The 12,917-nt window shown below is 47.3% G+C and overlaps 1 long non-coding RNA gene across 4 annotated transcripts in view; it reads left to right on the top strand.

Annotated features, from left to right (window-relative positions):
* LOC144616352 (uncharacterized) overlaps positions 1 to 11,793 on the top strand; it is a 28,557-nt gene extending 16,764 nt beyond the window's left edge. The window contains exons 1-6 of one of the 4 annotated variants that reach the window (XR_013555501.1): positions 389 to 1,060; positions 5,940 to 6,096; positions 6,600 to 7,847; positions 9,169 to 9,879; positions 10,419 to 10,655; positions 11,134 to 11,793. This is a non-coding gene — a long non-coding RNA (uncharacterized LOC144616352). Of the gene's footprint in view, positions 1 to 388; positions 1,061 to 5,939; positions 6,097 to 6,599; positions 7,848 to 9,168; positions 9,880 to 10,418; positions 10,657 to 11,133 lie in introns of those variants that run through there. The other 3 variants (XR_013555500.2, XR_013555498.2, XR_013555499.2) reach the window with 3 other exon arrangements.
* The last annotated feature ends 1,124 nt before the right edge of the window (positions 11,794 to 12,917 follow it).

Here is a 12,917-nt window from a genome sequence, read left to right as displayed (position 1 = left end):
TAAAGGTGAGAGAACTGAGTTGTACCAGTATTCTGGGCTATTTGTACAGTTTTCATCCTAGGCAGGTGCCCAGTGACCACTACTTGTCAGGAGAGACGATGTTTTTCTGAATGCGGTTTTTAATGACTGGAGTTACCTTCCCTGATGAAAGTGTATTTATAGACTTCCAAGAAACCCTGCTGTTGGTAAACTTGGCCTAACCCTAGAGCATCAGCAGAATGAGTCCAGCCATCCTGAGAGAACACAGGGCTTATTTTGCCTGTTGATGTATTATTCATTACTTTGTTTCCCGACTCAGTTGGCCAACAGCCTACTGGGTCTGCTTGACTTTGATCAGAACAGAAACCATAGAGTGTCTCGCTGGTTAGAATTCAAGAGCCTGCTTTAGAATACATTCATATTTGATGAACATTTCTTGAATGCCTATCATGGCCAGTGGGTTCAGCTGGGTTCCTGGAACACAGCTCAGTAAGAGTTGGAAATACACCTCCTACATCAGCGTAGAGGGCAACTCGCTTCAAGTGATAAGACAACTCCATGGTCTGGCTCCTTCCATTTTTCTCTGACCTGCAAGTGAAGAGCCAAATGACTGGCCCCCAACCTGGTTTTAGTATGTTCACGTCTTATTCTCCAGCATATGGAAGTTCGGTTTCAAAATATGTGTGGCTTTATTGTCAGCCTATACCCACCTGTCGCAGACTTTTGTGTGTCCCGAGGAAAGAATAAAACACAAAAGTGTCATAAAGAAATTTAAACTTTTACTTCGGCCAATCTTGACATTTGTTAGCTTAGACCCAACTGGTGGTGAGCTGGAGTCAGTGTTTTCTGGCTCTGGAGAGTCAAGGGTATGTATGTCTTTTCAGGTCCCTGTTCCGGGCTTTAGTAATATCAGGATCATTCCTTGAAACTGGCCTTGGTAGTGCTGTGTACATGGTGAAAATCTGCAAACACTACAGATCAGGACTTTCTCTTCTTCTTCTTTTTTTTCGGAAGAGACAGTTTGTCAGCATAACACTGTCACCCACATACACATGGTGTGTGTCAATCACAGTCAATTAGGGTAAGTAATCAATTAATTGGATAAAGAAATATTCATGTTTGTTAGCACTGATAGGTTAATAGTGCTTAAGAGAGCAGTATATTAAATTCATAGACCTGATGCTAGCCATCAGCCAGAATACGTTTCCATTTGCCAGACGAGAAAATGGAATTAATCCTGAGCAAGAGGAGCTCTGTATCCTTCTTGAAGCATGAGCCACGTTGGTTCCTCTTAGAGGTTATCTTTCTGTTTTCTTCCTCAGAGTTTCAACCCTTGGGATTCAAAGGCAGTGGGTATCTGCAGGGATGGGGTCTTTAAGGCTCCACTGTGGTAGGACCAGGGGAGGCAAAGAGAGGGAATAAACCCAGGGTGCGTGGGTTTTGGTGGACACATTGAGACAGCCTCTGCCTAGACTTGTAACAACAAACAAGAATATCAATTTCTATTTTTCACAAGACCTTTATGAGCTCCAAGGAACCTTCGTGTGTTAGGCATGGAGGTCCTAGGCACAGGGCTGGGGTCCACCGCCGGCCCTTATGGGGCTCTCAGTTACGGAAACTCCTATGACACATGGGTGGACATGGTCTCAGGAAAAATCCAAGAGAGAGGAAGTGTTTGCATTCTGCCAGGGTTGTTCAGGAAATCATCCTTCCATGGCTAACCATACCAAATGGATTAATTTGTTTTAAAAATTTACATAAGCAGAAAATCTATCACAAAACAGTCTGTAGGAGGGGAGGCTTTTTGTAATTAGCATCCAGAGAACATACGAATGTTTCTTCTGTCAACATTCCCCTGCTCTGCACTTCCTGCTCTGGTTGCTGGCCTCAGCCCCACACTAAGCCTGTTGAAGCATGAAGCTGGGGAGGTCAAGCATTTCATATGGACTAAATCACAGATGTCACTTTCCTTCTTCCAGCCCACAAGCCACTGAACCATGTAGGGCGAAGGTTAGAATTATAGTTCTTGGCGATTACTCTGTGTTCCCGGGAGCAGTCTTCTCTCCCCATGTCCCCCTGGCCTCCACATGTCACCCCCCCCCACCCCAACCCTGCCCCATCTTATAACAATTCTTGCAAAAATAAACAAACGGGAAAGATGGTGTAATTAATAGTTTACATATGAACTCTGGTATGTTGCAAAAGCCAAGTTCTTGTGTCCAACAAGCTAAGGTGAATCTGGTTATGTGTATTTGATGTAGTAGCAGCTGGAAATGCGGTTTCAGATTCCAGAGGGCCTCACGGCAATGGTTGTAGATTAGGGTAGCACATATTTCCAGCCAGTTTACTGGCCTCCCACTCTTTCTCCTACAAACTTCTTCGTCATTGCTCCGAGGCATAAAGTGGCTAAGAGTAACCTTCTTTACTCTCTCTCCCAGGCCCCTAGAAAGAGTTGTTGAGGCTTGACAAGGGTGAGTCTGGCAGCAGAATATATCATGCAGTAGAGTCAAGGTCGGGGGCAGAAAGACCACCGAGGATTCCCCGTGTCGTGAGGCATGGGCTAGATTGTGATAACACTGGGCCTAGAGAGAGAGAGAGAATGAAAGGCAGAATGGAAGGGATGGTCGTTATTGACTGGACTTAGGGATTCAAGTATGAGAAAGAATCGACTGTGAGTCCAAGGGCTTGAGTCTGAGATATGGGAGAATGGGGATCCCATTGACGGAAGTGAGGAGGAATAAAATGGGATCAGTCCTGGAGCAATGAATACATAAGGGAAACATTTGGATGGTACCACTATTGCTAAACATGGGTTTTGTGGTACCAGCCCATGGATCAATGTCACAGTTACCTCCATGAAAATAAATACTAATGAAGCATGGCCCCACCCAATGCAATTGTGCCGAGGGCTGAAGGGAACAAAATAAAAAGTGTTTGTGACGCCCCCACCCTGACCCCAGCCCAGAGTCTTATTGTCCATGACAGGTTACTATTGTTGTACATCAATGGCCTATTGGGACGGAGCAAGATTCTTGGCAGCCACCCAAGTAAGACTCTCTAGAAGCTGAGTGAGACCACCTGGAAAGTTTCAATCCCAAAAAGGATTTTCCCAAGTCATTCACTTGGGAATTAAGCCAATTGAGCATCTTGTAGGCCAGACACCAGGTTTAGCCCTCCAGGGACAGAGTAAATGGGAGAGGCCCAGTCCCTCCACTATGACCACACTCAGGGGTCCTTTAAGACTATGCTCACGATAGATTGTGTATTGGTCTTCTCGAATAGCCATAACAAAGTACCACAGACTGGGTGGCTTACAAACAGAAATTTACTTCTTCACAGTTGTGAAGGCTGGAAGTCCAAGGTCAAAGTGCCAGCAGGGTTAGTTTCTCCTGAGACTTCTCTCCTTGGCTTGCAAAAGGCCATCTTCTCCCTATGTCCTCACACGATCTTCCCTCCGTGTGTGTCTGTGTCCTAATCTCCTCCTCTTATAAGGCCACCAATCCTATTGGAGTAAGGCCCACCCATATGACCTCATTTTACCTGAAATACTCCTTTAAAGCCTCCATCTCCAAATATAGTCATATTCTGGGGGCTGGGACTTCAATATATGATCTGTTCCCTATCTGCCTGCCTTGCCAAGGACTCTTCTGTGAAATTCTGTGTAAGAACAGCACTAGACCACCCCCAATCCCAGGGAAGGCCAACTCATGAGCATGGGGACACTGACATGTCTGAGCTAGCTATAAAGATCTTCTGACCAAAAAGAAAACCTATCTGCAGCGTGGACAGGCCTATCGCTCTGCATAGGTATCTCTGCCTCTTGTCTCTTGAAATTTCTGGTGCCATGGGGCTTTTGTTCACACAGAAGGAGCGATTGGTGAGAGGTGGTCATGTGACTGACCTCAAGTAGACCAGGACACCTAAACTTCTGGACCTGTCTCTAGCTCAGGAAACAGAGGAATGCTTCCCACTTCCTTAAAGGGTCTTTAGGTTTTTGTTTTTTGGTTTTTGGTTTTTATTTTTACCTGCTTCCAGGTCCCTGAAGCATTCCCCTTCCCCCATCCATCATTGACATACCACTTGCCCATTTTGTCCTCGGCATCCATGATTCCCTGCTATTCAATATAACATGAGAAAAAAATCTCAAGTTTAACTCAAAGACCCAACTTGTATAGGCTATTTCCAGTTCTATTTAGCATGACAGCAAAATTCTGCTCTAAGGACTCTTCCGGACTTTGTTCAGAGAGTCTTCTTGTCAACTGTCTTCCCTGTGTTGCAGCTACCCAAACTGAAACTCAGTGACTCCTTGGGGCTCATGGAATTTCCCCAAACACAACTCAGCTCTCCTCTGATCATATTTCCTGTGCTCACGTCCTTTTTACCAAACTCCCTATAAAGCTTTCTGACTTTTCTTTAAGCTCACAGGTCTTTGTAAACTTTCTAAATATCTTTGCAATTCTTTCCTACAACTACTGGGAGTTCCCAGCCCATCTGGGCAGTATGGAATTCAAATTCATGGCTCCATGACTCAACAAATAGCAGCACAAGATCATTTGATCGAAATTAGACAAGATTACTCTAGCCCTAAACAGAATACATCTGGTTGTGAATACATCTATGATTGGGGAAGCATGGGCTCACACATGCTTGTGGGAGAATGCGTATACATGGGAATCATTTTCCTCTAGAAAGATGCGTCCCATGAGCTTACTAGATCTTTTTATTTGTTTTCAAGTTCCAATACCCATGCCTGAATTGCTGACAAAAACAGATCTTTTCCAGGAGGGCTGGCAACAGTGTTTAAAGCCCATAAAAATCAGACAATAGGTTGTTAACATTAAGCCAAGTGGTAAAAAGTTGACAGAGTCCAGGGTTAGGCTAAGAAGTCATTTCCAGCCCTTGTTGCAAAGCCAGCATGGGATGCTGCAGAAGACTGGCTTGGTGTTAATGCTCTTTTTATGTAACTACTTTATAACTTGATTATTTAAAAGGAGGGAAAAAAAGTTATTTCCTTGTACAGTTGAGAGTACCTTAATGTGAACACTTTAGACTAACTTAAGTCCATTTCCTTTGTGTACATTTTGTAATTAGGAAAACTCTTGGCACGTTGGCTTCCCTGGAAGCAGACTCTGAGATGGGGATTTGGCTGCAGGGGTTTGACTGGGGAGCATTCTCAGGATCAATGGGAGGAGAAGTCACCACAGAGTCTCAGCTGATCCTGAGGGTGGGAGGGGCTGTAAAGCAGGAATGGCCCTTCAGAGATGTCCTGAGTTCAGGAGATGGACCAGGCATTTACACCCTGCATTGGCTATCAATTGGATGAGGTCAATACCTATTCAGAATTGAGTGTTTGGGCTCAACACCTAACTCTTTCTTCCTTCCTTCCTTCCTTCCTTCCTTCCTTCCAACCTATTTATTCTGGGCTCTTTTTTTTTTTTTTTTTTTTCATTGAATAAGAGGGTTAAAGAGAGGGAGTTGTTGAAGGTGATTCCTAGATTTTTTCTTTGGGAAGGTGAGCATGTGCCAAGGAGGAAGACAAGGGACTCAAACCTGGCCATGTTGACATTGAGGGCCTGTGGGATATCCAGGTAGAGATGGATTGCAGGTGAACAACCGAGAAGTTCTGGGCTAGAGATAGAGACTGGGGAGTCATCAGCCATAGGACTGGGTAAGACACTGTAGAAGCGTGAGAAGAAAGGACGGTCAAGAAGACTCAAAGAACATTTTCCTCATTAAATCCAACTTGACCTCCCCCGTGCCTGAGGTGGGCTCCCCCTTCCCATCACTTCCTCCAGGGCTTTCATTCCTGTCCCCTGATTTGACCCTTGCCATGGACGTCCTACTTCTATTATGGATTTCTTTTCTCCTCAAGGCAGGTGAGCTCTGTGGTTGTATGAGTCCTGATGCTTGGTGGGCCAACGTTGACGCTCCCGTAACCTTCTCCCTCTCTCGTACCTCAGTTTCCTCAGCTTCCTCCAAGGTGTGTCCACTGCCGCTCAGCAAGAGAAGATGGTGGGAAAACATGGAATTAGTGGGGCCTGGCAAGAGCAAGATGGGGCCCCGGCAGAAGATTTTGGAGAGCTCTGTCAGATGACAGGATGGGACACAGACACAGAGGTAAAGAGAGCTCAGTGACCTGAGGTCTGTGGTGGACTCCAGATGAGGAAGTTGTATGGAGCTGGGGGGACATTCGTTGGGGGGGGGGTATACTGACTAAGGTGATCTCAGGGGCTCAGGGGATTCCCGGGTTAGACCAAAATAGGGGGGGCTTTGATTCTCAGCCCTGCCAGGTGGAGAGTGGGTGGGCAGATAGGGGGGAAGAGGGGAAGGATGTGAGGAGGAGGACTGAGCGTGCTTGAAACATCCTGTTAGGATCATTCTGGAACTTGGGGCAAGTCAGACAGGTGGCCAGTAGGGAGATGAAGGGGCGTCGCAGGGGAAGTGCTGGCTTCCTTTCCTGCAACGGATGCTGCTGCTTCTGTTTCTTTCACTGCCCCATCTGCTGCCGTGGGAGCCAAAGTTTCCTCCTGCAGTTCAGCTTTTGGAGAAGGACTGAGGACCCCTCCGTAACCACAGACCCCTGGGCCCCAAGGGCGCATCTAAAACTCCCCTTTCTGCAGGAATACGGAACAGTCACCCAGGGCCTGGGCCTAACGGCATTTCAGTGACCCTATTGGGTTTTCTATTGTGGCCCCTCGAAGATACGCCCGCTGCAACCTTATTGGGAATAAGTCTTCATGTAAGGTAATGCAGTCGAGGTAAGGAACCCATATTGAGATCATGCTCATTTAGGGCGGTCCCTAAATCCAGTGAGGAGAGTCATTATAAGAGACAGAAAAAGAGAAGACGAAGAGTCACAGACAGGGAACAGCATGTGGTGATAGAGGCAGAAATTGGAACAATGCATTTACAAACAAAGAACACCAAGGATTACTGGAAGTCACCAGAAGCGGGGAGAGAGGCATGGAACAGATTCTCCCTTGGAGTCTCCAAAAGCAACCAAGCCTGTCCGACGTTCTGATTTTGAACATCTGGCCTCCAGAACTGTGAGAGAAATAAACCGCTGTTTAAGCTACCCAGTTTGTGGTAATTTGTGGCAGAAATCCCTGGAAACTTAATGCAGGGTTGGATCTGAGAACTCCTGGTTATCCATCGCTCTGTGTTCCTTCTGGCATGGTTAAGGGAGGGGAGGGGGGAGTTTGACCCCAACTTTAACGTTTATTCCTAGTTTCTACAGGTCTTGTTAGCTGACCGTGACTCTCTCTAGCACAGCTCTAGGAAGACTCACAAAAATAAGTATCCTGTTGGCTGACCCTAAAACCCCACAATGGGTAAGCTCTCGGAGGGCATGCCTCTCCCAGCACACCTGCCACAGTGAATAAAGATACAAATCACAGTTTTCAAAGTGTTCTCACATGTATTATTTTATCCTCAGAGCAACTTAAAGACGAGGGGATTCAAGGAGAGTTACCTGTTTCATCCAGGAGAAAATAGAAGCTCAGAGAACACAGGACTATTATATTTTGTTCCGTTATTTGCTAACACATTTATGATGGAATCAGAGGGGAGTGGGTTATTTGTTCCTCTTGCATCGGGTAGGAATGTATTTGGTAAAAAGTACCAAAAATATCTGCCAGTGGTGGCTTCAAGAAATAAGGATTTGTTCGTCTCATCAAATAATAGTCCAAAGAGACGAGTCCAGCGTTGATGGGTCACCTACCCATGCCACGTGCCCCCGAGTCTGGGACATTCTGTGGCATGCTTAGCACATAAGGTCCTTCCTCAAACTTGCCCTCCCTTGTTTTCCAGGGTAGCATCTGATCTTCAAGCTGATCAGTGGGGAGAATGGGAAGGGAGAAGAAAAGAAGGTAAAGGGGGACCATAAAATGAAAAGCCCCCCCCCCCCCCGTGTTAGAAAGGGTCTGCCCTTTGGGTTTAGAAGAGGCCTCCTGCCCAGTAGTATCACCAGCCAGAACTGTGTCACAGGGCAGATTGTTTCCCTAAGGAGGCAAGGTGGGGGAGGGAGGGATGGGTTTTGCTGAATAGTCAGCCACCTGCCTTAACCCTAGTCCAAGCTTTGGGCTGAATATAGAAAGACATGCTTCCTGGCCTAGAGTATCAGCGGAGGCCACACAGGTTGGGATTAGGAGTGAAAAACTCAACATGGTGAGCCTTTCCAGATGTCTTTGTTCTCTGAACTCTGCTTGGGTTAGTACTTGCTGAATTCGCTCCTTTCTCATTTCACCAGTGAAGTCTTGGGGAGGGCTGGTTACTACTTGAGTGTTAATTAGTAATAGTCACAGAATCAGTCATGGCGACAGCGCTAGAGTCGTCAACATCCATCTGGTTATTGGACCCTTCTTCCTAATCTTCAGCAACACGGTGTGTTGGAGCGAAACAAAGGCGATAAATGTGTGGCTGCCTTTCGTGTGAAAGGTTTGCACTTTGGACCTTTGTAGTCTCCAAACGAAATTAAATAAAAAAAACAGAAAAGCAAGGATGGCAAATATTTTTGCTATGCTGTTTAGAAATTCGTATCTTCCGCCCTTGACTCATTAGAATAACAATGACAAAAGGCAATAAGAATACTATTTTGTTTCCACCCAGTATGGCAATTTCCTTTGCCATGCAAAGGTCAGAGGCCCAGCTGAAATGCCAAAGAAAAGCCTGTGCTCTAAAAATAACATCAGATCTTTCTGGAGCCCCACAGGAACAGGTGGAGGAAGCCCTGTTTGGGCGCAGGTTTCTCTCTCCCTCAGTCATAAGCTGCCACTCTGCCTTTGCGGTTCAGGATGAAAAGTTCTGGGAGGCGGTTGTGGATCCCGATTCTTTCCTTCCAAGAGAGACCATTTCTTTGCCTGTGAACAAAGGTGGATTTGCCAGGAAGTCCGTGAAACTCAGGCTTTAGGACCCCCCCTCCTTGACACGGGCCCCCTTTCTGCAGAGGAGCCTAGCAAGATGTTCATAAGTCGCACGCCTTTGACAATTCGTAGAAGGAATCTCTCCAAATTCTTCTTTTTTAAAGAATGTTCATCAGGTTGTCTACTCTCCAGGGCCCACAAAACCTGGATCTGCCCCTTGCCTCTGGATAACGTCGTTGGCAAACGTTTCTGGGGAGGCAGCACACATTTGTCTTTTCTCCTCCTTACGCCTTTGGTCCCTGACACGTGACGTTTCTCTCCTTCATAGGCCTGAAGCTGGCTGGGCCAAGCTGCATTGGCGGTGAGTCCTCTGCGGCCAAACTGGGGTGCTTTCTGGCCGGAGGGATGCACCTCGACAGCGGCTTTGGGAAGAGTGTCGATGGAGGGAAGCCAGGTGGAGGAGGTCGGCACCACCGAATTATCGGAAACCGGGCCAAATGCGTATCTTTTAATGTGAATGAAGTCTCTCTGGGGACACTTCTTTGAAACCCCAGGCTGGGGGTGGCTTATCCTGTGCGTGTGTCCCTTGATGCTACGGGTATCAGAAGACCTGGCACGTTATGTTGACAATATCTGCTTCTAAGTTTCGTGTCCCGTGCGAGGCCAGGAGCTCTGTGAGGGCACGTATCTCGTATCTTCTCTGTGCCCCGGACTAGCGTTCAACAAAACAACTGGTAAACAGCAGGCCGGGAAAGTATTTGCTAAGCACGCTCTCTTTCGCTCTCTCTCTCCCCTGCGCCTCAAACAGGTGGTTTATAACCGAGGATGGCGGTACATCTATTGCCTCTCTGGTGAGGCTGTTATAAAAGGCACCACCTGTACACTGTCCTTCCTAGACTGTGGGGAGTCACCAGCCTTTTGGGCAGCTGCGCTGAGGAATTACTCGTGATTTTAAGGAAAATCAGGATTTTTTCCTGCCCTGACGACAAGGGTTCCTGCCCTCAGCTGTTATCTCCCCATCAGATCTGTCTTCCTTTGGGTAGGAGACTTTTCCAGATTTGGGTCCTGCTTTTAAAATGTAAATATCCTACCTTACTTATCAATCAATGCCTTCATGAGACATTTAAAGGACACCAGGAAGATTAAGGACTCAGGGGAGGGAAGGCAGCAGCAAAGATAAATGCCTATTCCGTGAATGCCCAGGGTCAACGTCTTCTAAGCTTTGGGGGGCCCAGGCTCACACCCCAAAACACCCAATTCTGGCAGAGTGGCCTTCAGTCCTACCTGCCTGAGATCAGGGTTGGGGCAGGAAAAAAGCCGGGCGAAGGTTTGGCTTTTCCCGTGGACCCAGCTGGAGCTGACAGCTTGGTCCCCATTTAACACGCACAACACCGTGGGTCTCTTTGAGAAACACTCAGGAACACGGAGGGGTGGTGGGGGCTGCTCTCACCTGCCCAGTGAGAGCCTCTGGCAAAGATCGGCCACTCAGCAAGTATTTGTTGAGCATCTATTGTGCACGAGGGGTGTTGTGCTAGGTGCTAGTGAATCACTCTGTAAATCGCTTTCTCTGGGTCTTAGTTCACAGGATACCTTGGAATCAGCTCGGATCAGCCAGCGCCGGGAAACTGCTGACAAGCTGGAGGTCAGAAGGGACTAGAGTGTAAGCAGAGGAGGTTTGTGTGTGGCCGCTCACCTCCCTTACAGTCCACGCTTAGTGACCTTGCAGCCAAGCTCTGGAAAAGCTGGGGAAGTGTCTGGTTGACTTGGGGTCTTCGAGTTTCTTGGATCATGGCCGTATTCTCCACGCCTGTGCCGGTAGGTCTTATCCTCTGCTCACACAGCCTGACTGGGATGGAAAAGGAGTCCCAGGAAACTCTGAAAAGCGGCTTGTAAAGTCAATAATGTGGGCTTATTGCTCTATTCTGGGCGCTGCATATATGCCCACTCTTCATATCTGTACAACTGGGATAAATCCCATTTTTAGGAGGATTCAGTGAGATCATTGACTCGAAGCCCTTGGCCTGTTGTAAGCTCTGATAGAACAAAACCGATAATATAATTAATAATTTTATTTGGTTTAACTACTAATACAAATTGCAATATGCCCAGGGGAGGGCATAGGAAAGGAGCCGCCGGGAATTTCTGAATTGGGGGAAGAAGGTTTTGATGGGGCCGTTTCAGGGATTTCCAGGGGCACAAAACGTCAGCTGGCTAACAAATGACACACTTACAGGCCATTGTTTTAAGGTGTGTGCAGTTTGAATGGGAGAAAGCATTCTTTTTCATGTTCCAGGAAAACTGAAATATAGAAGCATATCCTGATTGTCTGGACAAATCTCGCCCTCTTATCCATTCTCAACACTCCTGACCCCACCCCAGGGAGGACCATCTTCTGAAATCGCTCTTGTTGTAGAGAAGAAGCTGGACAGAACCTTCATTCCCTGCCCACCCTGGCCAGCAGCCCCGGTCTGGAGAGCAGCAAAGTCCAGAGACCCCTGGCAGACAGAGGGCCCAGAGGGGCTTCTGCCGGCCTTGGCTAAATTCAAGAAACGTCAGGCTCTTGAGGTTCAGGCAGGAGCCAAACTGAGCCCCTCCACAGACAGGTGACTGCTTTGCCCGGCAGGTAGGGCAGCCACATGGTGACCCGCCTGTCACTGGTTGACAGCCCCTTGGAGCCCTGACCCTGAGCAAGGGGGCATTAAAGGCAGGGCCAGCAAGGCATCCGGCCACCACGAGAGCCTGTCCGGACTCGAGGGCTTTGGCCTGAGTGTGTGACAATGAGGGCTGTGGCTTTGAACCTTGTCTGCCTTTGGCTGTTATGATGATTCTGGCATCCCTTTGCTGTTGTGTCAAATACGTGATCGTAAACGCTGAGGGTGAGAATATTTTTATTTATTATTATTATTTTTTTATTTTATTTATGTTTCTTTACTTATCTTGAGAGCGACAGAGAAAGCACAAGCAGGGGAGGGGCAGGGAGGGAGAGAGAGAGAATCCCAAGCAGGCTCCACACTGTCAGTGCAGAGCCTGACAGGGAGCTTGATCCCGTGAACCGAGAGATCATGACCTGAGCCAAAGTCAAGAGTCAGACACTCAACCAACCCGGGAACCCCAAGAATATGTTTAGTTAAAACCTAACCCTGTGGGGTGCCCGGGTGGCTCAGTTGGTTCAGTGTCCGACTTCGGCTCAGGTCATGATCTCACAGTCTGTGGGTTCAAGCTCCACACCAGGTTCTCTGCTATCAGTGCAGAACCCACTTTGGATCCTCTGTCCCTCTCTCTCTCTGCCCCACCCAACCCGCATTCTCTCTCTCAAAAATAAATGAAGAAAAAAACGTTAAAAAAAACCCCTAGCCCTGTGCTTTTATTAAAAATGAAGATGAGAAGTGAAGGGTATGGAAACCCCCTTTTCCCCTGGACTCTTGGTGACCACAGCTCCCCTACGTGGGGGAGAAGTGCTGGCTGGTCCGGACAACTTGTGAGCATGGTGTGCTGGGTTACTGAGCTGACCACCACACTGCCTCATTTCTTTCTTCCCTCAATCATTTTTCCTTTCAACCTGTATCTATTAATTACCGACTCTATGCCAGGCACTGTGGGAGGCACTAGGGGATGCTGGGCACCATCACTGTGCTCAGAGAACTGGCAGTCTGGGCTTGTTGTTTCCATTATTCTTGGCATCTTGTGTGTCCCGATTCTTCCAGTGACACTCCCAATGCCTCATTTCCCCCCTTTCTTTTTAATATAATTGTAAGGTGGACTATTGAAAAAAAAAATGACTGATTTCCCCATGTGGCAGTAAACTGATTATCATGAAAGTTTTGAACAGAACAGTTCCAAAAATAACCTGAACAGAGACACTATGGCTAGAATGATTGCCTTCCATATGATTCCATTGAAGGACACCATTTATTTGGAGACAGGAATTGTGGTGTGTTTGTGACTCAACTAAATGAAAGCCTCTTATTAGTCACACCTTGTACAGGTGGAACCTCATTGCCTGTGTTCCCTGAGGTTCTCTTCGGTTGAACTAGAAACTTACGCCGTGGGACAATGTTTCCATCAATAACAGACTGA

Source organism: Panthera onca, chromosome B2 (assembly GCF_046562875.1).
Source record: "Panthera onca isolate mPanOnc1 chromosome B2, mPanOnc1 haplotype 2, whole genome shotgun sequence".
Lineage (NCBI taxonomy): Eukaryota > Metazoa > Chordata > Mammalia > Carnivora > Felidae > Panthera > Panthera onca.
The sequence above is the reverse complement of the archived record's forward strand: the minus strand, read 5'-3'. Positions and strand labels throughout refer to the sequence as shown.